At 36.9% G+C, this 22,917-nt stretch overlaps 1 protein-coding gene across 7 annotated transcripts in view; it reads left to right on the top strand.

The window, feature by feature from the left end:
- LOC148941106 (high affinity copper uptake protein 1-like) overlaps nt 1-22,917 on the top strand; it is a 109,963-nt gene that overhangs the window by 62,986 nt on the left and 24,060 nt on the right. For 2 of the 7 annotated variants that reach the window (XM_089104668.1, XM_089104661.1), the window contains exon 1: nt 9,349-9,483. The exons of 2 other annotated variants lie outside the window; for them this stretch is intronic. The gene's annotated coding sequence lies outside the window, so the exon portion shown is untranslated. 3 more of the 7 variants (XM_089104665.1, XM_089104662.1, XM_089104667.1) reach the window with 3 other exon arrangements.

Below are 22,917 nucleotides of genomic sequence, written 5' to 3'. Positions count from 1 at the left end.
ATGGTTGTTAGGTATTTGGTTTTAATCCTCATAATTATTGGCATTTATTTAAATTTATTCATCTTTTAAGTTTTTGGTTCTTTCTTTGGTTTTTTGTTTTTTTTTCACATTGACTTTCTGCGTTTGTTTTTTGTTTTTTTTTTCTTTGGCATTTTCCTTGGATACATTATTTCGTTTCGCGCTGAAAAAGAGAGGCGTTTGTCCTCTCGAAATATTGGTTTTGTTTTGTTTTTTCATTATTTTAATTTTGCCTTTAAAAACCCCATTTTTGCTCGTTTTTCTTTCTTAATGTTATTTTCACACTGGCACCCGTCCTCCTCATGACACCAACCCTCACCCCTAGGACATTTTCAATCTTCTAACTCCGAAAATAAGCTAAAGAATTCCATTAAGCACTATATTTTTGAAAAAAGAGAAGCCCCCTCCCCTTTTCTTTACTAGTGTTTGATACTCTAAGCAATTCATGCCACAGTACCACACTACAACACCCCTCTGTCATCGCCCCATCTCCCCCAAAAAACTTTTCAGACATTTCTTGTTTAAAGTTTTACTTCAAGTCATTCATTCGGGTTTTCGTAAACAATTTGCGCCGTAGTACCACACTAAATTTGCCCCCTCTGTCATCGCCCATCTCCCCCAAAACAATTTTCAGACACTTGGTGTTCAAAGTTTTACTTCAACTCATTCATTTGGGTTTTGCAAGAAATTCACGCCACAGTACCACACTATAACTACTCTCTAGCAGCCCTCTTTCATCGCCCCATCCCCCCCCCCCTCCGAAAAAAACACCTTTCAGACATACCTTGTTAAAAATTTTTACTTCAAGTCATTCATTCGAGTTTTCGCAAGCGATTCACGCAACTGTACCACACTATAACTACTCCCTAGCACCCCTCCGTCATCGCCCCATCTCCCCCAAAACAATTTTCAGACATTTCTTGTTTAAAGTTTTACTTCAACCCATTCATTCGGGTTTTTGCCAGCAATTCACGCTACAATACCACGCTGTAACTACTTTCTAGCATCCCAATGATACCCCTCTTCCATTATCCCTATCTTGACAAAACACTTCAGACATTTCCTGTTAAAAGTTTAATTCAACTCATTCATTCGGGTTTTCGCAAGAAATTCACGCCACAGTAACACATTGTAACTACTCTCTAAAAGCCCTCTGTCATCGCCCCATTCCCTCCCAAAAAAACCTTTCAGACAATTCTTGTTAAAAATTTTACTTCAAGTCATTCATTCGAGTTTTCGCAAGCAACTCACGCCACAGTATCACACTATAACTGCTCTCTAGTAGCCCTCTGTCATCGCCCCATCCCCCCGAACACCTTTCAGACATTTCTTGTTAAAAATGTTACTTAAACTCATTCATTCGAGTTTTCGCAAGCAATTCATGCCATTGTATCACACTATAACTACTCACTAGCACCCCTTGTCATCGCCCCATCTCCCCCAAAACAATTTTCAGGCCTTTCTTGTTTAAAGTTTTACTTCAACTCATTAATTCGCGTTTTTGCAAGCAATTCACGGCACAGTACCACGCTGTTACTACTTTCTAGCAGCTCAATGAGACCCCTCTTCCATCATCCCCATCTTGACAAAACACTTTTCAGACATTTCTTGTTAAAAGTTTTACTTCAAGTCATTCATTCGGGTTTTCACAAGCAATTCACGCCACAGAGTATTTAAAACACTTCTCGGGCTCTCCTTGTTTTGGTATTGATTTTATAGGTTAACCGAAATTTCTACACTTTGCCCTTGATTTCTACGGTGGTCTTGATTTGTAGGGTGACCCGTGATTTCTATAGTTTGCTCTTTTACTTATGGAATTGTCAGGGTCTCATTGTTTTGTTAATGTTTGCATAGAACTTGACCTTGTATTCTACACTTTGATCATAATTTCGATGGTTTGGTCTTGATTTCTATGACTTGGTCCGTAGCTCTAGGGTTGACTCTGCCATGTAAGTAAGTACCTTACGATTTTTCTTGGAACACACTGCCTTTCTCGGCTTTAATGCTTCGTAGCGATAAGACACAATCGTTTCTCACTTAGAGCCAAGAAAGGTAGTATATTCCAAGAAAAATCGTAAGGTACTTATATACAAACCCCGAATTAGTGAGTTGAAGTAAAACTTTAAACAAGAAATGTCTGAAAATTGTTTTGGGGGAGATGGCGCGATGACAGAGGAGTGCTAGAGAGTAGTTATATCGTGGTATAGTGGTGTGAATTGCTTGCGAAAACTCGAATGAATGAGTCGAAGTAAAATTTTTAGCAAGAAATGTCTGAAAGGTTTTTTTGGGGGGGGGGGCGATGACAGAGGGCTGCTAGAGAGTAGTTACAGTGTGAAACTGTGGCGTGAATTGCTTGCGAAACCTCGAATGAACGACATGAAGTAAATTTTTAACAAGAAATGTCTGAAAGGTCTTTTTTTTTGGGGGGGGGGCGATGACAGAGGGCTGCTAGAGAGTAGTTATAGTGTGGTACTGTGGCGTGAATTGCTTGCGAAAACCCAAATGAATGACTCGAAGTAAAATTTTTAGCAAGAGATGTCTGAAAAGGGCTTGGGGGAGATGGTGGGATAACAGAGGGCTGCTAGAGAGTAGTTATAGCCTGGTACTGTAGTGCGAATTGTTTACAAAAACCCGAATGAATGACTTGAAGTAAAACTTTAGACAAGAAATGTCTGAAAAGTTGTTTGGGGGAGATGGGGCGATGACAGAGGGGTGTTGTAATGTGGTATTGGTGCGTGAATTGCTTACAGTATCAAACACTAGTAAAGAAAGGGGGCTTCTCTGTTTCAAATAGCGACGAAGACCACACTGCCTTTCCATCATAAACAAATAAGTAGAACAACAAGGAAATTTTTATACAAGACAGTGGAACGCAACTTTAAATGAATATTTCGACCCTATATCCAAGGGCCGTCCTCAGCAAAACAGACGAAGAGAATAAAAACAATATAAAAGAAACTTACATTAAAATTCAATCATTAAAACTGAAAGGTTTTCTTTTATATTGTTTTTATTCTCTTCGTCTGTTTTGCTGAGGACTGCCCTTGGATATAGGGTCTAAATATTCATTTAAAGTTGCGTTCCACTGTCTTGTATAAAAATTTCCCTGTTGTTCTACTTATTTGATTATGCTTCTCTGTTTTAAAAAATAAAGTGTTTAAGGGGGTTCTTTAGCTTAATTTCAGAGTGAGAAGATTGAAAATGTCCTAGGGGATGAGGGTTGGTGTCTTGTTGAGGGCTGGTGCCGGTTTGAAAATAGTGTGGCAGCGCCATTCCGCTCTCGGCTATAAATATACTTTTTAACGGTTTTGGGTATCTACTCTTCTCGCAAGATGACTTTCAATCCTCTCTCATTAGGTATCTTTGCTTAAGATATGCACCGCCGTTATTACGCAGCACTGGCGTGTGTGTACCGTGCCCGAGGGATTCCCCCAAGGGGTCCTTTTAGTCTAGCTTGTAATATGCACTGGTGTCATTTATATTAGTCCTGGTCACTGAAATCCATGGGATCTTCCTGAGAAACAATGTATAAAAAAATGGCTCCTGTCATCCTGTCAAAAGGAATCCTGTCAATATAGAAGAAATAAAAGAATGCTTGAAATTCCGGTAAGCCTACCAGGGGTGGGAATCTTGCCATGGACGCTTTGACTTTAGAGGGGGGGGGGCTTGTCTAAGAAATTACATGATAATTTCCCTATCATTACTACTTTTTAAATTATCTCGGGGATGTTGCCAGAGCGAAGAATCTTGCCAGGGCGAGAATCTTGCCTGGGAGGGAATCTTGCCAGCTGACCGCTAGAAACAGGGATGCTGTGACGTTAGAGGGCTGCCGTAGAAACCCAATGATAATTTCCCTATTATTACTACTTTTGAAATTATCTCGAGCGGGACCATTTTTCAACCTCCTTTATCGCCTAGCCGGAGTCTGGATTCCGTCCCTGGAATGTGTAGACATTGATTAAACTCCCCCACTGCGTGTGGGATGGCTGGATTCCTTGTGTTGGCTCCCTGTGGTTGCGTCAGGGCTGAGACAAACCGTGTGCGGTGGGGGGGGGCACTTTCTACGTGGCGGCCAGCGAGCGGGACCGGTACCTATACCTGTAGCGGACGGTGGCTTGCGAACAATAAATAAGAAAATATTTAAAAAATAAACACTTGAAAATTACCGCTTTGTGTAACGAAAAAAAATATATATGAATAACAATGCAGTATTGAGCTGGTGACCGAAAAACGGGCCTCCCTTCCCCCACAGACGCCCCCTCCTCTCCTGGAGTCCTCTCCCCTCGGCTTTTCTTAAATTACGCAAGCTATTGTTTATATTCTATTTTTTATAAGCCACAATAATGCCTAAAAATTATGTCTATTATCAAGGCACCCTTTCAAAATGAATGCTAGGCGGGAGGTAGAACCTATTATTTGGATATTGTGAAATATTCATAAATTTAGTTCAATGAAAAAGGGTATTTTCCTTAAAAGCTCTTAAAACACTTTAAATCCATGTCTAATATCATTCCCCCTCCCCTGCTCTCCGGGGTTGCATGCTAGGAGCGCCGATTTTCTATAATACACGGTTCTTTTTGCGTATATTATGACATGGCTTTTTCACCTTTTATTCTTCGTCGTGTTTTTTAGATGTCTTTTTTCTATGTTTTATTGCTTGTCAATTTGTTTGAAATAATAAAACCTTTTATTTAAAATTTTTGTGTATTTAAGATATAGTCTTTAGCACGAGTAAGACACGCATTTCCCTTTATTAATATCCTGAGAGTAAATGTCCCCCGGAGCGTGTCAGATTGGGAGAATAATACGTCATTCTAGTGTTTGCCAGAAATGGGGAATCTTAGCTGTCACGCAATAGGTTAATTTTAGAATATGGTTCCAGATACAAAATACTGTGAGTAGCAGTTTAGTCCTTCCAGTTAAGGCACAATGCAATTAGAAGGGAATGACCTTTCGAGTCCTGGCAGGGTCAAGAACTATAGAAAAAGAAAAGAAAATTATGAAAGGTGTTTCGAGCGAAAAATGAAACGCCAAAAAAAGAAAATATCTTGACGCTTTTGGGTGAAAAGTGTCAAAATAGTAATATCTGGCAGTGATGGACGCACCGTCCATGCGTAAGATGCACTGACCTTACATAAAGTGTGTGCCGCCATTAAGTTAATTAATGAAGGAAAAACGCTTGTGGGGTTTCGGGCGAAAAAAGTACCACATGACAGTTTTGCATAATAATGACGTAAGATGTAAGCTGTCGTTACGTTATAAGCGGGGATTCCCCCATGAGTCCCTGACGCAGGGTTACATAAAATTGCGTCAAGCTTATTAGACCTGTCCGTTGGAAACGGGGTAAGTTGTATGACATCATTGGAGTCCAGAGATGTGTCATGGAGTCTTGCCAAGTGTTTTCCCTTTAATAGTACAGGTGACTGCACTTTGCAGTTGCGAGGGGTTAAGAGCTCCCTCTGTTAATTGAACTTGTGTATTATCCCGACCACATTCCAGGAAATTAAAATACCTGGGAATTTCACCTAGAAACAGAGCGCGAGGAGCTCCCCATATTATTCCGTATTATCCAGACCACACTCTGATTATTTATGTGTTGAATCTTGCCAAGGATGGGAATCTTGCCTAGAAACAGGGCTTTGGTAGAAACAGCTGACTGCATTGTACAGGCGCGAGGGTGTGTCACATGACGTCAGAGGGTTGCCGTAGAAAAACAAAGGGATGTGTCATAGAAAAAACATGACCTAACCGAAAAGGACATTGAACTCTTGCCAAGGACATTGAACTCTTGCCAAAAATGGAAATCTTGCCAGCTGGGGACAGGTGCGAGGGTGTGACGTCTGAGGGCTCCGTCAAAATCTTCCCTATGCTAATATCCCTATGTTATTTTCCGTATGGGCGCGTTTGAAGCCTTATGGCGTCACTTCTACTGTATCAAGGAAACCAGATACGAAACCCGCCAAACGGGTATTTGCAATAGAGAAATGGAATGCAAAGCGTGGTTGTCATTGCGTTTACAATATTTAAACTTTCGTTTTGAGGGGTATAGGGGGGAAGGTACCTACGTTAGGTAAGCTTATATATTTAATATATGCTATGGTATACCCCCACCCCAAATGTGCAAATATATAGCCCAAATTTGTTTCTAAACTATTATATGTTCATCCTATTTTATTTCATTAGCATTAACCAAATTTGACTTCTTTCGTGGATACCGTATAATGCATAAGTACAAAAAAAAACTATGTTGTATCAACAATAAATCAGGATAGACTAAATAGTTTAGCAATCATGTTGGCTGAAAGTGAAGACACAAGGAAAATATATTTTAAAACCTTTTTAGAAGCATTTGCAGAACAAAAATTTAGAAATATTCAAATTCATGAGCCCATATTCGGTGATGTAAATTTCAAAAGGCATTTTCATCTGTTTCATAATATCTAGGCTAGGGGACACAAACATAATTCAAACTTGGCACAAAATGAACACAAAAAGAACAAAAGAGGACAAAAGCTTAAGCTCAAAATGAACAAAATGGACCATCAAATGAGACAAGATCAGAAGAACGACCTGAGAAATGTATATGTACGACGGGCGATAATGAACAACCTAGACCGTCAAAAGTGACAAAAGCAATCCAAGCAACTAAGGCAAAATGGACTGATAAAATGTCTGAAGCAATGATAAACGAAAATAAAGATCAAAGAGATATGTATTTTAAATATTGGTGACAATTAGAACCCGTCAAAAACGAAATTGAAGAATGCAGAAATATACAGACAAAAGATAAGCGGTAGCGAGAATCACAACGACTCAAAAACGAAAGTGAAGAACAAAAAAAATATGTGGTTACAAGACATGTGACAATAAGGATCCGAACGAATGAAAATAAGGAACAGAGAAATCTGTGGTTAGAAGATATACGACCGGGAGAACAAAGAACTATGCAGTTAGAAGATAATCAGCAGCCTGAATTACAAGAAACAGCAGGAATCAGAACTTGCCAATGTTGAAAGTGAAGAACAAAGAATTGTAGGGTTAGCAGACATGCTAAAGCAAGTATCAAGAGTTTCAAAAATGACAGTGAAGAAGAAAGAACTGTGCTGTCAAAGGACATCAAGAATCAGAATGAGTCAAAAACGAAAGTGCAGAAGAAAAAAAGGCACTTGCGTAAATAATAGTACACACTCGAGATTGAACCGGTTTTATCTGTCTGTATTAAGAGACAATTAGCTTACACTCAGTGGGAAACAAGTGACGGGTGACAGAATGCATTGGACTTACATAATTTGGGCTATATATTTGCTCCTACAGGGGGTGGATGTAAAGTATTTGGTCAGCGTGAAGTTAGAAAACAATTCTTATTTCTAAATATGCAGAACAATTGTAGCTAATATATTTTTCATGCAGACCCGCTATATTTTACTCCCCCCCCCCACCACTAATGTGCAAAAATATAGCCTAAATTTGTTTAAAAACCAACAAAGAGAAAAATCTCAATGAAAGAAAACAACAAACGGGACAGTGGCCAGTGGAGAGAAAATAAAAGGAAAATGCACAACAATGCGGATATTTCGCCTGTATCACATGCAAGGGGTCTTCCGCACGAAAGACAGAAGAAGAACAAGAAAAAAAAAAAAAAAAAAAAAACAAGTTTAAACTAAAAAACAAATAAAACCACCACCGAAACAAAAGATGCTAATATGGAGTTACTTCAGTGAGAAAACCAGAGCAACTGCGGAAAAATAAAAAAAATGAAATTACTTTAACTATTCTGTTGCTAAATAATCCTTTTATTGGCTAAAATTGAAGCAATTCGTTTTGGTCTAGCAGGTAAAACAGTCCCCTGGTGATTATTCATAATCGTAACTCCCTTATTGACTGTTGATTCACTCTTTAGAAGGTTATCATAAATTGGGTCAATATTTAAACTACCTGTGTCCCTATTTATTGAAAGGTTAGCAAGCATATGTTTTTTAATTTCAATGGCTTCTCTCGCCCATTGTGCATACCCAGAAATAGCTAAGGCCTTATCAAATTTTGCAAAATGATCTAGTTGAAACCAAATATGTTCTGCTAAAGCTGAAACAAAAGTTTCTGGAGGCTTGCTTAATTGTAGGGTTTTTTCTATTGTTTTTGTCATGGCTGGCCAGTTCGGCTTAAGATCTTTTATTCGCCAAATTTGTTTCAAAGGTTTTATATTTTCACTATATTTTCGTATATTTCATTAGGATTGGCCTAACTTCATTTCTCAAGTGCGTACCATTTTGTACACAAATACCGAAAAAAATCTATGTTAGAAGAACAGCACCATCACAATCTTCGATGCCAACAATTTGGGGCATAAAACCCAGTAAAAACCTACGAAGATGCTGTAAACTGCGCGAGTTTTATTTACAAGTCAGTGGAACCCTTCAACCCTTTATGTATTCACTGTGTAGTCCTCCATTATCCCACAGGAGAAGTAGCCAACAAAGAGGATTCACTTGGGGGCTGCTGCGTGCTTTGTCGAATTACATTCCTGCACCAATAATTTTCAAAGAATTGTTTTTGGCCTGTTATAGGACATCACTTGCTCTGTAAAGAGTTCCACTAACAAATACGAAACTGGAACTCATATTATGCTTTAGCTTCATTCAACGTAAGCGATCGTCGAACAAAAAATGGTCGTAATGTTATCAGCTTCAAAATAGCTGGAGAAATTTATCACAAAATGAATTTGACGGCACACCCATCATAGACCCCTGAAGGTGATTTTGATCCATACTCATATGGCCACATGGTTTTTATACCCCAATGGAGATGTTAAAGAACACCTTTCACATCTTTTAAATTATTAGATCAGTTGTATCCCAACAGATCTCTTGGAAGAAATATCGTGAGATACAAACAGCTATGCTAAAGGTTATATATATATACATTTATATATATATATATATATATATATATATATATATATATATATATATATATATATATATATATATATATATATATATATATATATATATATATATATATATATATAAAATTCGAATCGGGACCCGTACCTAGTCGATCCGGCCCTCAGTGCAGGGGCTAATGTTTGAACAAGAGCATTTTTTTGTCCTGATAAACAGCCATGACAAAATTCGCACTTTTTAAATAGTTTTGGTCTTCTGGGGAAGGGGCCCTCTGCTTTAAGTGAATGTACCGTAACTGACATACGTTTTTTACGCAAATCGCGCTAGTAATCATCCACTTCTTCAACCTAAGAAACTACTTAGCTACGTGTAGTTTAAGCAAGTCTCTTATTTTAGACTAGAACCCTCTTTTGAACTCTGTACTGTCTTATCAGAAGGCGATTGGGTTTAAAAGGATGCAATTAAGAAAGAAGAATTTTATTTAGCTGATTTGTCGCTGTGTTTAGCCTTCAAGTAAAAGTAAAAGTGATCCTGATAGTCAGTCAGTCAAATTTTAAAATACGTGAGTCTTTCTGGATTTTAAATGGTTTTATGTAAGTTAAACTTGTAACGAGCTTGCGTTATACAATTTGGGTGACAGTTGACTGCAGGTCCTGTCCTGGTTAATTTTGGAGTAAAATTCCTTTTTTGAGATTTTCATTTATCTATTTGGTACTTGTGCATAATATGGTACCCACAAAAGAAGTCAAGTTTGGTTAATGCTAATAAAAAAAATATAGGATGAATATATAATAGTTTAGAAGCCAATTTGGGCTATATATTTGCACATTAGGGGTGGGGGTAAAGAGTAGTATATTTTAAATACGTAACCTAACTTGGGTACTTTTTCCCCACCGAAACCCCAAAAAACAACAGTTTAAATATTCTAAACGCAATGAAAACCACGCTTTGCATTCCATTTCTCTATTACAAATACCCGTTTGGCAGGTTTCCTGTCTGGTTTCCTTGATAGAGTTATAGCGGTGGGTACCAGATAGTGCACAAGTACCATTTATTTCTATAAACAAGTTAATTTTTAATTTTTTTTTCTAATAGTAATGTCAATTTTATTCAAGAACTCGGCTTTGTGGTGGGGGAATTTATACCGAATAATATAAGTTTGAAAAAAAGTCCAATAAAATCAGGAATGTTTGTATGTAGCCTAGGACGGTATCCATTCATAGGAGAGAGGGCCATGGGCGTAGGCAGCATATTGTCTAGGGGGGGGGCATTCGATAGTGTGATGGAGGGGGAGATGAAGTTGTGTCGGCATGGGCGTACGTATCTTCTTGCCTAGGGGAGGGGTCAGCCACTTCTGTGATGAAGGGCGGGGGGGGGCTGAAGTTATATTGGCAGTTCACAAAACCTTACATTGCCAGCAAGTTCTATCATACTTATGAAATCCTTTTTAATAAGTAATCACCAAAAATTATAAATCATCAATATGCATCAGCATTAATCTTCTTGGAATACAGCTAAATCTTTCCAAGACATTATGGATGATTGCTTCTTGTTTGAATTGAATAAATTTGTTTGAGTAAATTTCTGTTTATTTCCAGTTTTTTCAACCGTCTAACTTTTATCAACTACGTTTCCAACCATCTGCTTTTTCAGCCATATCTAATGTAAATTTCAGGTCTGAGGGGGCAGCTGCCCCCCCTGCCTCCCCCTCCCTACGCCTATGGAGAGGGCTGGGAATTAATTATATGAGTAGCGAATAATATGTTTGGAAAGGTGTCGAATTGGGAACCAAATGGCACCACTGTTTATTTTTATTGAAGCTAGGCCACAAAAAGAATCTTGCACCAAAAATACCCTATTATGAAGTACACAGTAAAAGTATAATGACAAAACTGTATCTTCATTATGTCAAAAAACTTCTATTTACAGGATATTCTCTGGCGCTTCTAGTTTAGCTGTATCTCCACACCTTCCCGTCCCCCCTTCCATGGGCTCCCATAAGCTGAATTCTAGGGGGAAGGGTAAACCTCGTCTAATTGGCACTTTTAATGCTATGTAATATAAATCACAGAACAAAAAATATAAAAATAAGGCAGCATCATTCAGCCAGGGGGCGGGTGCCCCGTGCCCCCCCCCCCCTTATGGGCACTCACACCCCCTTCTCATCCCCTGTAATGAGTGGATGCTGTATCATATTGACATTGTGAACCAGCTGTTGATAACAAAGGAGTACAAAAAGTATTGAAAACCAACAAAATAAGCAAAATTGGATACAGCCTAATGATATAACCGCGCATTAGAAGGTGGGCTGGGGTATAGTTAAATTGACCCTGAAAATATAATAGATATAAATTTTCTGAATGTCATAAGTAAGAGCTGTTTTAATATATAACTTAGTTCAGAATAGGATGTACATTCAACTGTTTCCTATACTTGTATTTGAACTTCATTTACCGACTTTTCTACTTGGTACTGCATAGATGGAGACGGCTAAACTAGGGGTGGTGGAGTGGAAGTCATCAATGTCTTCCAAAGCTTGATTTGATTATTCTTTGGCCCAATATGTCTATGTGGGGTATATTTTAACATTTTTGTTATTTACTCGGGTTATAGGATGTGTCTTCCATACATCCTAGGTTGCCAATCCTTGCCTCTCTGCTCGTGATGGTAGATTTATACTACTACTAATTCCAAAGAATATGGATAACTTATAAGAGTGAAAAATGGCGCTAGTGTCGGCAAAAAAAGCCATCAACGCCATCTAGAGTTTGGCAACACTTGACCTTTTTTTCGAGTTTTGTAATCGTTTTTCTGCCAGGAATTTAGATCAAACGCTTATTAAAACAGTAATTTTACCATCTGCACCAATTAAATTAATTATTCTTATTGTTACCCTGGAAATGCCAAATGTCACCAAAAGCCAGATGGGGTTGAGGGTTTTTTCTCGATTCTTGCGCCAATCCCCACTCTTGTAAGTGACTCGTACTCTTTTACTGCTACTATTTCAAACAACTCACTGCTGCACCAAGAAATTTCATACAAAAGAGCCAATCATATTTATCGTTCTTTTTACTGGCTCAACATTTGACATAACCAAAAAAAAAAAAAAAAAAAAAACAGGGTTACTTGGATTTCCTTTCGACATATGCTTAGCAGACAATGTGATTGCCTTAAAGCACGTGACGATTGACTTCCAAAAATAGACCAATGAGATTAAAGTCACAATTTTGAACATGGAGGTATAGGACGGCGATTTCTCTTTTTCTCATTGGTAAAATTTTTGAATCAGCGATAAAGGAAAAATCGTTCTCTATGTATATTTGTTTCCAAACCTCCAACTAGATTTATACTTACCATGGAGGAAATGTCGCTCATTTCTAGGCCGTCACAACTAGGACTTCCAAGATCTTTTTTGTTTTGTAATGATGGTGCTCTTTTGTCTGCTATTAGCGAGTGCAGTTTCCCTTTTACTGAAGAGGGCTGGGGAGGTTGACACATCAATACCTTCAGCAAAACTTCTTTCCATTTATAATTGCCCATAAAAATCTTCAGGAATAGTTCAGATTATTGAGGTTGGGTTAAATGACCCGTAAACTAATTTCGATGAAAATTATGTAGCCTACCTGGTTCATCTATTTTACAGCGAGTAGGCTATTGAGTTAAAAAAGACAGAAGCCTGATTCTGGAAATTTCGTGATAAGATAATGCCAAAGAACTGGAATCATGCTAATTTTTAGAATGAATGAATGAACTAATTAGCTAAAACTAGCGAGAATCTGGCCTCTTGTATTTTATTAAGTTTCTTGGAGTAAGCTACCAGCTCAAATAAATAGAGTAAAGATAGAAAAGGATGTAGTTACTTCCTTTCGTCTCCACTAGAGATTGCGGTGTAACTTCATACATGGCCTTTATTTAGAAGAGGGGTCACTCAGTTTCAAAAATGATACACACCATGGAGACGCAACCAGCATGCGATGGAATTGTGCTACGTGGCTGCCGCCAAGTCACGTGTAGTAGTTTGGTACTCTAAGGTATAAAAAGGGTGGTGGATAGTGGGTGATTCCTCGATATGGAAGCTACTGTTTCATTATTGTTAATATATAATTTATTTTAAACTGTTATTATTAATGAGAAATGAGCAAAGATTGGTAACCGTCCGTAGTAAACGCGAAGTCCAATCGATGGGAGTTGAAAACAATGTGTAGTTAAGATAATCTGCGTTTTAAGCTAATTTATAGTGTTTGACAATTATTAAGCTTGAATTTACCCCTCAACAATTATTGGCGCAAAAAAAAGGCTTCATTTTTGGGAAAGGAGAGAAATACCTTCAAAAAGGGTGTAATCTTGATCAAAACTGACCAAACTCGCAGTATCTCCTAGCCCTGTGAGAGGGGTTTCAGTCTTTTACTAAAACAATGAAAGCATTTGCACAGATTTAAAAAGAAGACTTTATTTCAAAATGTAACGTACTAGAAACGCCAAAAAAGGATTTCTTGCTATATAAAAAACACTTCTTATGCTTAAATGAAAGCGTGGGGCGATTATGGACGTCTTATAACAATTCAAGGACAACTGTCATACCGTCCCAGACTTTTCTTTTCTTTCTTAACAAAGTTGTATTCTTTTTAAAAGGCGCATCTTTAGAACAACATATTTTCATTTTTATTCAAGGTATTTTGGTATTTTTTAACTAAACAAAACACACCCAAGGGGTGAAGTTAGGTTAATCCTAATGAAATATAACCTTCATATAACCTTTATTTTATATAATAATATAAGTTGGGATATATATGCTTGCTCATTAGGGGGTTGGATAAAGTATTTTGACAGCGCTCCTAAACCACCCCCCCTCCCTAATATGCAAATATATAGCCCAAATTATGCAAGTCCAATGCATTCTGTCACCCGTCATTTGTCTTTGTGGCTATGAAACTGGTTTTCTCAAATCTTAAATTCAGCAAACTTCTCGACTGTGTTTCCTTTAATTAACAAATAGGTCTTTTATATCAAACTTTGGTAGGGAGTTTTTTTATATTCAGGATTATGATTTAGTCGAGATTGCCAAAGATTGTGCTTTTTGGCTATACATTTGGGGTCAGGTGGAAAGAATTTCGTCTTCGATTTGAGTTGGGAGACGTCATGATAAACGAAAAAAAACAACAAAGCGAGAGAAAAATCAATAAAAAACAACAAACGAGACTGTGGCCAGTAGAGAGAAAACATGAAAAACTAAAACGACGCGGATATTTCGCCTGTATGTAAACGAGGCGTCTTCAGCACAGAAAAAAAAACTAAAATAAACTAAAAACAAATAAAACCACCACCAATAATAATAAAATAAATTGTCGTAACCGACCCACGTATGTTACAGAAGCTAATAGAGTTACTTCGATGAGATAACCAAAGCAACTGAGTAAAAAAAGTATAAAGATGGAAATGAAGTTAATTATTCTGTTGTGAAATAATCCTAATGTTAGGTATTGTTGAAGCAGTTCTTTTTGGTCTAGTAAGTAAGTTAACTAAAAAAAAACAAGATTTTTGAACTGAATGTAAGGAGCGACATTAAAACTTAAAACGAACGTAAATTATTCTGTATACAAAAGGGGCTGTCCCCTCCTCAACGCCTCGCTCTTTACGCTAAAGTTTTTTAGTGTTTTAAAAAATAAAGTTGCGAGACAGAGTCAAACTTTAGCGTAAAGAGCGGGGTGTTGAAGGGGGAAAGTCCCTTTCATATACGGATTTCTGTTTGTTTTAGGTTTTTATGATACTCTTTACTTTCAGTTAAAAAAAACTTTTTTTTTTGTTAATTTCTGAACTTTTTTGAATTAACGCAGCTTTTGGCTCACCGTACATGAATAATTAAAACGAAATTCGCGTATTAATTTTCCTTTTTCTGGTTAATTGGCTTTCTCGAAATTTTGTTCTGACGTAATTTACGAATTAACTTACGTAACGAATTTCTATATTCGTATGTTTTACTACGTATATTAGGGAGTTTGCTCCCTAGTCAATACCTCGCTCTTTACGCTAAAGTTCGAATTTTGTTCGAATCACAAACCCCTGAATCACAAAGGCCGGTTAATTAAAATAGATAGCTCTTTTGAAAGTACTAAAAAATACTTTAGCGTAAAAAGCGAAATTCTGACTAGGGAGCAACTCCCCTAATTAATGTGAAAACTTCTTTTCTTTTTAGTTTTAATGTTGCTCCTTACTTTCAGTTGAAAAACTTGTTTTTTATTTAATTTCTGATAATTTTTTTAAATAATGCTGGAAAATTTGGTGCCCCCTTCATAGAACTTTCCCTTCCCCCACGGTATGAAACTTCACGGAATTATCATCTCTTGTAACCCCTACTCTAGCTTTGACCCCCCACTAGGTGAATAATCCTCCTTGAAATAACAGTACGCGACTCCCAGCACACATCTAGCCTATAAGTAAACGACGAGCGCTACGCATAGCCCGCAATTCTCTTTCTGGGAATATTTGGGGATTAAATCACTCCCACGGACATATTTATTAGATTTTCGTCAAAATGGCTATCTCAAAATTTTGATTGGGTGACTTTGGGAAAAAAAATGAGCGTGGGAGGGGGCCAAGTTACCCCACAATTTTTTTTGGTCACTTAAAAAGGGTGCTAGAACTTTTAATTTTCGTTCGAATGAGCCCTCTTACGATGTTCTAGGACTAATGGATGGATACTATCACCCTTGAAAAAAAATAAAATAAAAAAAATAAACACGTATGCGTGAGCTTTTTTCTGGCAAAAAATACAAAATTCCACATTCTTGCAGATAGGAGCTTGAAACCTATATAGTAGGGTTCTCTGATACGCTGAATCTGATGGTGTGATTTTCATTAAGTTTCTATGACCTTTTAGGGGTTGTTTCCCCCTTTTTTCGAAAATAAGGCAAATTTTTGTCTGAATCGCGTAACTTTTGATGGGTATGACTAAACTTGATGAAACTTATATATTTGAAATCAGCATAATAATCCAATTGTAATTTTTATGTATCTTAGTATCGAAATTTAGTTTGATATAGTTTTGGTCACTATTGAGCCGGGTCGCTCCTTACAAACAGTTCGTTACCACGAACTGTTTGATCTCGGTCTAGTAGTAAATTGTACAAAATTTTCAGGATGAAAGAACATATGTTCTGCAAAAGCCGAAACAGAAGTTTCCGGAGTCTTGCTGAATTGTTAAGTTTTTGTCTATTGAGATGTGATTCTCAATAAATCTTTCCAGAAATTGTTGGTGAGTTCTACCAATATAAAACTTCCCACAAGAACACGGAATTTTATACACCCCACTTACTAAATTTCCCCGGGTTAAATCCTTCCCAGAATTAAGGAAACTACCTATTAATCTTGATGCTCTTATTGAGCATTGCAACTTAATAGAAAAAAAAACTCTACGATTCAGCAAGCCTGAATCCTGAAACTTTTATTTCGACTTTGACGGAACATATTTTCTTTCATCCTGAACATTTTGTACAATTTGATGAGGCTACGGCTATTTCTAATGATCGAAGTTTTTCTCAGTGGAGGAGGGAGAATATAGAAACAAAAAAACATATGTTTTCTAATCTTTGAATAAATAGAGATACGGGAAATTTAAATATTGACCCAATTTATAATATTCTTTTGAAAAATGAACCAATAGTTAATAAGGGAATTAAGATTTTACAAAATCCCCAGGGAACGAGATTACCTATCAGACCAAAAAGAATTGCTTCAATAATAGCTAATAATAGGATTATTTCACAACAGAATAATTAACTTCATTTCCATTTTCATACGTTTGTTTGTACTCTCAGTTGCTTTGGTGTTTTCATCGAACTAACTCTAATAACTCCTTTTCCCTATGTGGATCAGTTGCGACAATTGTATTTTATTAATATTGGTGGTGGTTTTATTTGTTTTTAGTTTATTTTAGTTTTTTATCTTTGTTTCTCCTGTGCTGAAGACGCCTAACTTACATACAGGCGAAATATCCGCGTCGTTTCATCTTTTCTCTCCACTAGCCACAGTCTTGTTTGTTGTTTTTCATTAAGTTTTTTCGTTCTTTGTTGTTTTTTGTCATGGCTGGCCAGTTCGACTTAAGAACTTTCATAAGAAATGATGTAAAGAAAATTGGAACTTAATGAGAGGGAGTAAAGAGTAAAGCTTTGAACAGATTGGGGTGGAAGTGTAGCTTCCGGAGCTGTATTTGGCTCAGGCAGATTGGTGTTGTAGGGAATTGTTAGTAGGCAAAGATAGACAAGTAAGCTCTTATTGGCATAAAAAAGTCGTAATGGAAAACTACATTTGTAATTGTACCTGTAAATCGGGATGAGGAATAGAGGGTATTGCCTCCTCTGTATAATATTTTTAAAGATCCCCCTTCCTCCCTTTTAAGAAAAAGGAGAGAATAGATTAGAATCTTTAATATTCTAAAAGAACTTTGATCAAAATTATGCTTTCGCGTTATATATGATAACTCTTCTTATGAGTTTTAAAATACATTTTTTGGAGGGGGGAGGGTATGTCAGTAGACTAGGGGAGGCAAACTTCAAGAAAGACGACTGAAAAAATGGGTGAAATAAAAAAAAAGATTTCCATTTTAGTATCTATTTTCAAAGTGCTCTTATAGAATAGTCAGGTTTGAAAAGGTGAGCTTATTTTTCTATAAAGTGTAAGTTTAGGATTTTGTGCAAATTATTCTGTAAAGCTGATAATTTATGATTTCTTTAATTTCTATCATACATACATTACATACAAATTATAAAAATATCTGGCATAGAGCCTGATAGTAAAGAATAAAAGTAGTAAAGAATAAGACACATCAGTAAAGTATAAGAATATGCGTACTCTATCCTGATTCAGTTATTTCTATTTTGCAGGTTATAAAGTTTCAAGAGTTAAAATCTCTTACGCGGTAGGGATCAAATTTCCCTTCTTTTCCTGCCGCTCTTTGTTCTATGTTGCCGGAGTAACGACGAGATATTGTTTTTTCTCTCTGGTATCTTTTTCTACTTGAAAGGGAACTAGTATGGTTTTTGGTGAGAGTGGTTGTTTTTGTTGTTTTGCCCAAAAAAAACATTAAACATAATATTTTTATCTCATAAAAATAAAATGAGATATTTAAACAGCAAATACATAGGAATAGGTTAAATCAAGTTCTAGAAGCCAAGAACAATATTCAAAGGGCTTTTTTTTTTTTTTTTTTTTTTTTTTTTTTTTTTTTTTTTTTTTTTTAGAAGAAAAATTTTATTTGAATAAATCAACATAACAAAAAAACATATACCCCCAACAGAGAGCAAAGCTCGTAAAATTGGGTATTAATAATAATAATAAAAAAACAAAACAAAACAAAACAAAAAAACATTTCCTCATCATAACAAAAGAGAGAAAGAAAAAAAAACTGGTTAAAGAAAAAAACAAAAAACATAACAAACGTAAAGAAAACAAACGCTGGACAAGTGGGGCATGGAAGGCTATCCCAACATGGGTAACAAATATAAAAAAAAAAATAATAATAATAATAATAAAAATTTCTATTCTAGGCTTATACAGGCTGACCTGTATAAGCCTAGACTAGCTGTACTTAGTTAAACATATGGTACTTGTTAATTATATGGAACACGCCCAAGAAGTTAAGTTACGTTAATCCTAATGAAATATGCCAAAATATGATGATAGGCTAATATAATATTTTAGAAACAAAATTATAGAAACTGCGGGCCGCGCATGGAAAGCAGGCCGCGCAGAACACATTATATTGAATACCTAACGTAACCCCTGACCACCTCTATATATTAGATATTTTATCAAAAATATAACTACGTCGTAGTTTTTCTCACTCAAAATAACCAAATGATAACCGATTGCGAAAGTCAAACCGGTTTTTGTCAGATCTTAGAGAGTGAAATACTTGAGTGTGTTCCGTATAATTCACAAGTAGCAAAAATATAATTCTTATCTTGTATGTTTGTTTCCCTGAAAGTATTCCCTCACGCGCTAAGGATTAAAATCTTGGATTAAAAGGACATGATCCTCATATTTTTTTTTGTCAAGTATTAATGGAAAACTTCTGATAAACGTGATTAGTTTCTCAGTTACTTGCAATTCAAGGTTCTAAAAACGGTCCAGTAAAAATATTTCAACGTAGCTGTTGAACTGTTGTGACGCATAAACGTGCAACAAAAAAAATAAACGAGAAAATGTGTAGGTTCACGCAAAAACGGCTGGTTTTTGCATGAAATCGCATCGATGGGAACCCAGGTTTATAAGCACTGAATATAAATATAATACAGTAGGAGTAATCCCTATCTCAACCATTATACAAAGCCAGACCGAGATGCAAGTGGGTCCGGGAACACTGAAACAAGCATAAACATAAGCGAAATTTGATTTTTTCACGGGTAGACAAGTCAGATATCTCTTGAACGCGAAACTTGGTTTCACCTTTGTAACACTAAATTTTAAAGAATCTAATTTAAATTAATTTATTCCAATATATATATATATATATATATATATATATATATATATATATATATATTCAAAATTTGTTTATATCCGTTTTTGTTACGTTTTTACGAGTCAAACAAACATTTAGGGTGGGGGGGGGGTCAAACCCCCATAGTGGGTACGGCCTTGTCCAGGGTAATATACACCGGACCGCTGATGGCAGATTAATTGAGAGGAGCTGTTTGTACGCGCCAAGAATGTAGCAGCCAAAAATCACTGAGGTGTGATCTTACTGTATGTTATTTATATACAGTGTTTTTAAGTTGCCCATGCTCTTTGCTTGGTACTTAAATGCAGTTTGTTTCTGTTTTGCCGCAAGAAAAGTTTCAAAAGGGTTCAAATGATCCTAGGAGGTAGGGTTCAGACTCACTTTCTTTTCCTGTCATTCTTTACGAAGTGTACCTGTTTCATGGAATTGGAGTAAAGATAAGAGTGCTCCAGTTCCTGTCTCACGTTTTCAGTCGAGATTTTCATGTGAAATGCATTGCAATTAGAACTTGGTTTGCGGTTTTAATCTTGAGATAAGGGGTCTTTATTTGAAGGTGACTATATATTTATTTTTAGTAGAAAAGGATTAAATTATTAGTTCGTAGGTGGTTGCTCGTAGTCGCTGCTTATTATCATTTGTTGGTAAAATACGTAGATTACCTGTATATAAGGGTAAATTCTACCTATATTTGTAATGTCTTATTTGTTAACAAAATAATTTTATCCGTACGTGTGGCCGGGGGCTTCTTCGAGTTCCCACACTTCCTTAAGTATGAGCTATTACATAAATAACCGTAAAATAAGTTTTTATAATGATTCTAAAAAGACTTATCAATTTGCCATCCCCTTCCCCTCTAAAGTGAGCTAGACACTTTCCGAAACTGGATGCTATTCCCGCCGCTGATATTGATAATCCCAAGATATATCCTATTTACAGCCCCCTCTCCCAGGAAAAATATGAATATAAAACTGGGAAATTGCATCTACTCGCCCATGGAGGCATATAGCCTCGCTTTTTATTTCTATGGGAAGAGTGAAATTTGTCAAAAACTGAAAAAGTAGACATTCGAAAATTAGATAAAAGTCTGCAAAACAGAAATAACAACAAAGGAGCCAACTGTTGGTCTCAGCCCCTTACACCCCCTATGTTTACATGCCTGACACTGTTTCTTAAGGCCACAAGTTCCAAATTTAACATTAAAGAACGTGGGTTTCCAAATGTAGGATTTGCTTTAAAGGAGATGGAAATGGGTTTTTAAAGGTACTCCAAGAGGACTAAAAATGAGGGGAGGGGTAGAATATACTCTGTCCCAACCATCCTTATTGTTGTAGTCCATAATAAATGGAATATGCGTATGCAATTAGTTTTTATTGAACCTTGTTGCTCGATCATCCCAAATTCTGGTTCTGCCACTGACGGTAAAATTTTAGTCTAGCAAAGAAATGAGATAGCAGAAGACTAGTAACCATTCAACGCACTTTCTGTCACATTCACCCCCCCCCCCTCGCTCTCTCAAAGCAAAGATATTTCTATAAACCAAAGGTTTGCCACAAAAAAATGTAAACTAACAAAATCAACAAGTTTTTGTATATATGGCTTTTCCAGGACTATATCTATCATTAGGGGATAGGGGGAGGGAAGTTCTGACGTAATTGTGACCATAGCTGTCATGGGCGTAGGCAGCATATTGTCTAGGGGGAGGGGGCAGTCGATAGTGTGATGGAGTTTTATCAACTGCTTTTTCCAAACCATCTGATTTTTCAGCCATATCTAATGTAAATTTGAAGGTCTAGGGGGGGCAGCTGGCCCCCCCTCCTTACGTCCATGATGGCTGTTATTACATTTGGAAAGAGCAGTGAATGGAGAATCGAATTGTATTATTCTTTTTATTACTATTACTACTACTAACACCTCACTGCGTTACCAAGATGCCCAAGGCTCGACACAACTGCGCACGTTCCTCCTCCACCCCATTCTATTCAAAGCCTCCCTCTTTACACACTCCCAAGAAGTTCCAATTTCCTTTAAACCTTTACTTACGACCACCTCTCCTCCTATTCGTGGACAACCTTTTTTTCATTTGACCCTGGATGGTTTGCCAATAAGGACGATCTAGGGAATTCTGTCATCGTTCATTCGCAGAACATGTCGTAACCACCTCAATCTGTCTCTCTTTATAGCCCTAGAAAGCTGGTTTCTCTTTTTACTGTCCAATTTCTGTGTTACACTAGCTTAATTGACTTTAATTATTGGTTTTTAAAAATATTCATAGACTTCTGCAAAGTTCATTTCATCGCACTTTAAAGCAACAATTCCGAAATACAGGCACCTAATTTCAGTATGGTGGAAATCACGTAACCCAGGCGTGTACGCAAATGGGTTGGGAGAATGAGTCAGGCACACCACTCAATTAAGCACTAAAAGGGGGGAAGGGGAAATGATTCCCCCGTCCCCTGGAGTTAATGATTTTGTGCTGTCATGAGAAGATCCTTCCATTGGTAACTGTCGTTTACCCCCCCCCCCCCTCGGTTTTTATCCCATGGAAAATACCCCCCCCCCAGTAAACACGCCCCCGTGGAAAATAAGGTTTTCCAAATTTGAGAATTTTATTGGAGTTTTGTTTTTGTTATTTTCCGCAGGGAGAAAGAGTTTTAGTACTTGTGTATTAAACGTCACTTACTCAAGTTTACGCTGTGAAAGACTTGAGAACAAACCGTTTTTTTTTGTTACTTTCTTTCAGCTTAGCATGAGACAAGACAAAGACAAGTGACAGGATAGATGGGAAATATATAATTTGCGCTATATATTTGCACATAATGGGGGGGGGGTAAAGTATTTGGACATTTTGAATTTAGAAAATAATTCTTACTTCATAATATGCAGAATAATTTCACCGCTATACTTTAACCCCCCCCCCCTTCCCCCTCAATGATTCTGGTTGTGTACAGTTGTGCCCCTATCTTATCTAGTCTAATTTTTCAGATTTTTTTTTCAGGCTTATTATAATGCAATTAATCTATTTGTATAGAGATAAAATATTAGATCCTTTTGTGCTAGATTTTCCATCTGCCATATTATTTGACGATTTAATTAGTAACGCCATTAAATGATCGGTCATCTGTTTTGTTTTTCTTGTATTAGGGTTCCCAATTGTATGATCAGTGACTTTTCAGTATTCTTCGTGAAAACTTTTGACTGGTAAATATGGGTTTAAACACCAGCATACCAATATTTGACGATGATACAGTAAGCATCTGTGGTGTAATTATCAATAAAATCGTACTTCTTTTTAGGGTCTCTACCAGGGGCGTAATTTGCCATGGGGTAGGGGGGTCAACTGCCCCCTCCAGACCTCATTTACCCCTCCATACCATATTTGACCCCCAGACCTCATTTCCCCCCCTCCAGCTGAAATTTTGTTTCTGTAAAAAAAAATTTGTCAAAACTAAGATAAGCCTGCATAATTCAAGCATCCAGAGACATAGGTCAGTTTTCTTT

The sequence above is a fragment of the Artemia sp. Qi Xiang Cuo genome, chromosome 18 (assembly GCF_049724085.1).
Source record: "Artemia sp. Qi Xiang Cuo chromosome 18, ASM4972408v1, whole genome shotgun sequence".
NCBI classification, from domain to species: Eukaryota; Metazoa; Arthropoda; class Branchiopoda; order Anostraca; family Artemiidae; genus Artemia; species Artemia sp. Qi Xiang Cuo.
This window is presented reverse-complemented; position numbering and strand designations above follow the sequence as displayed.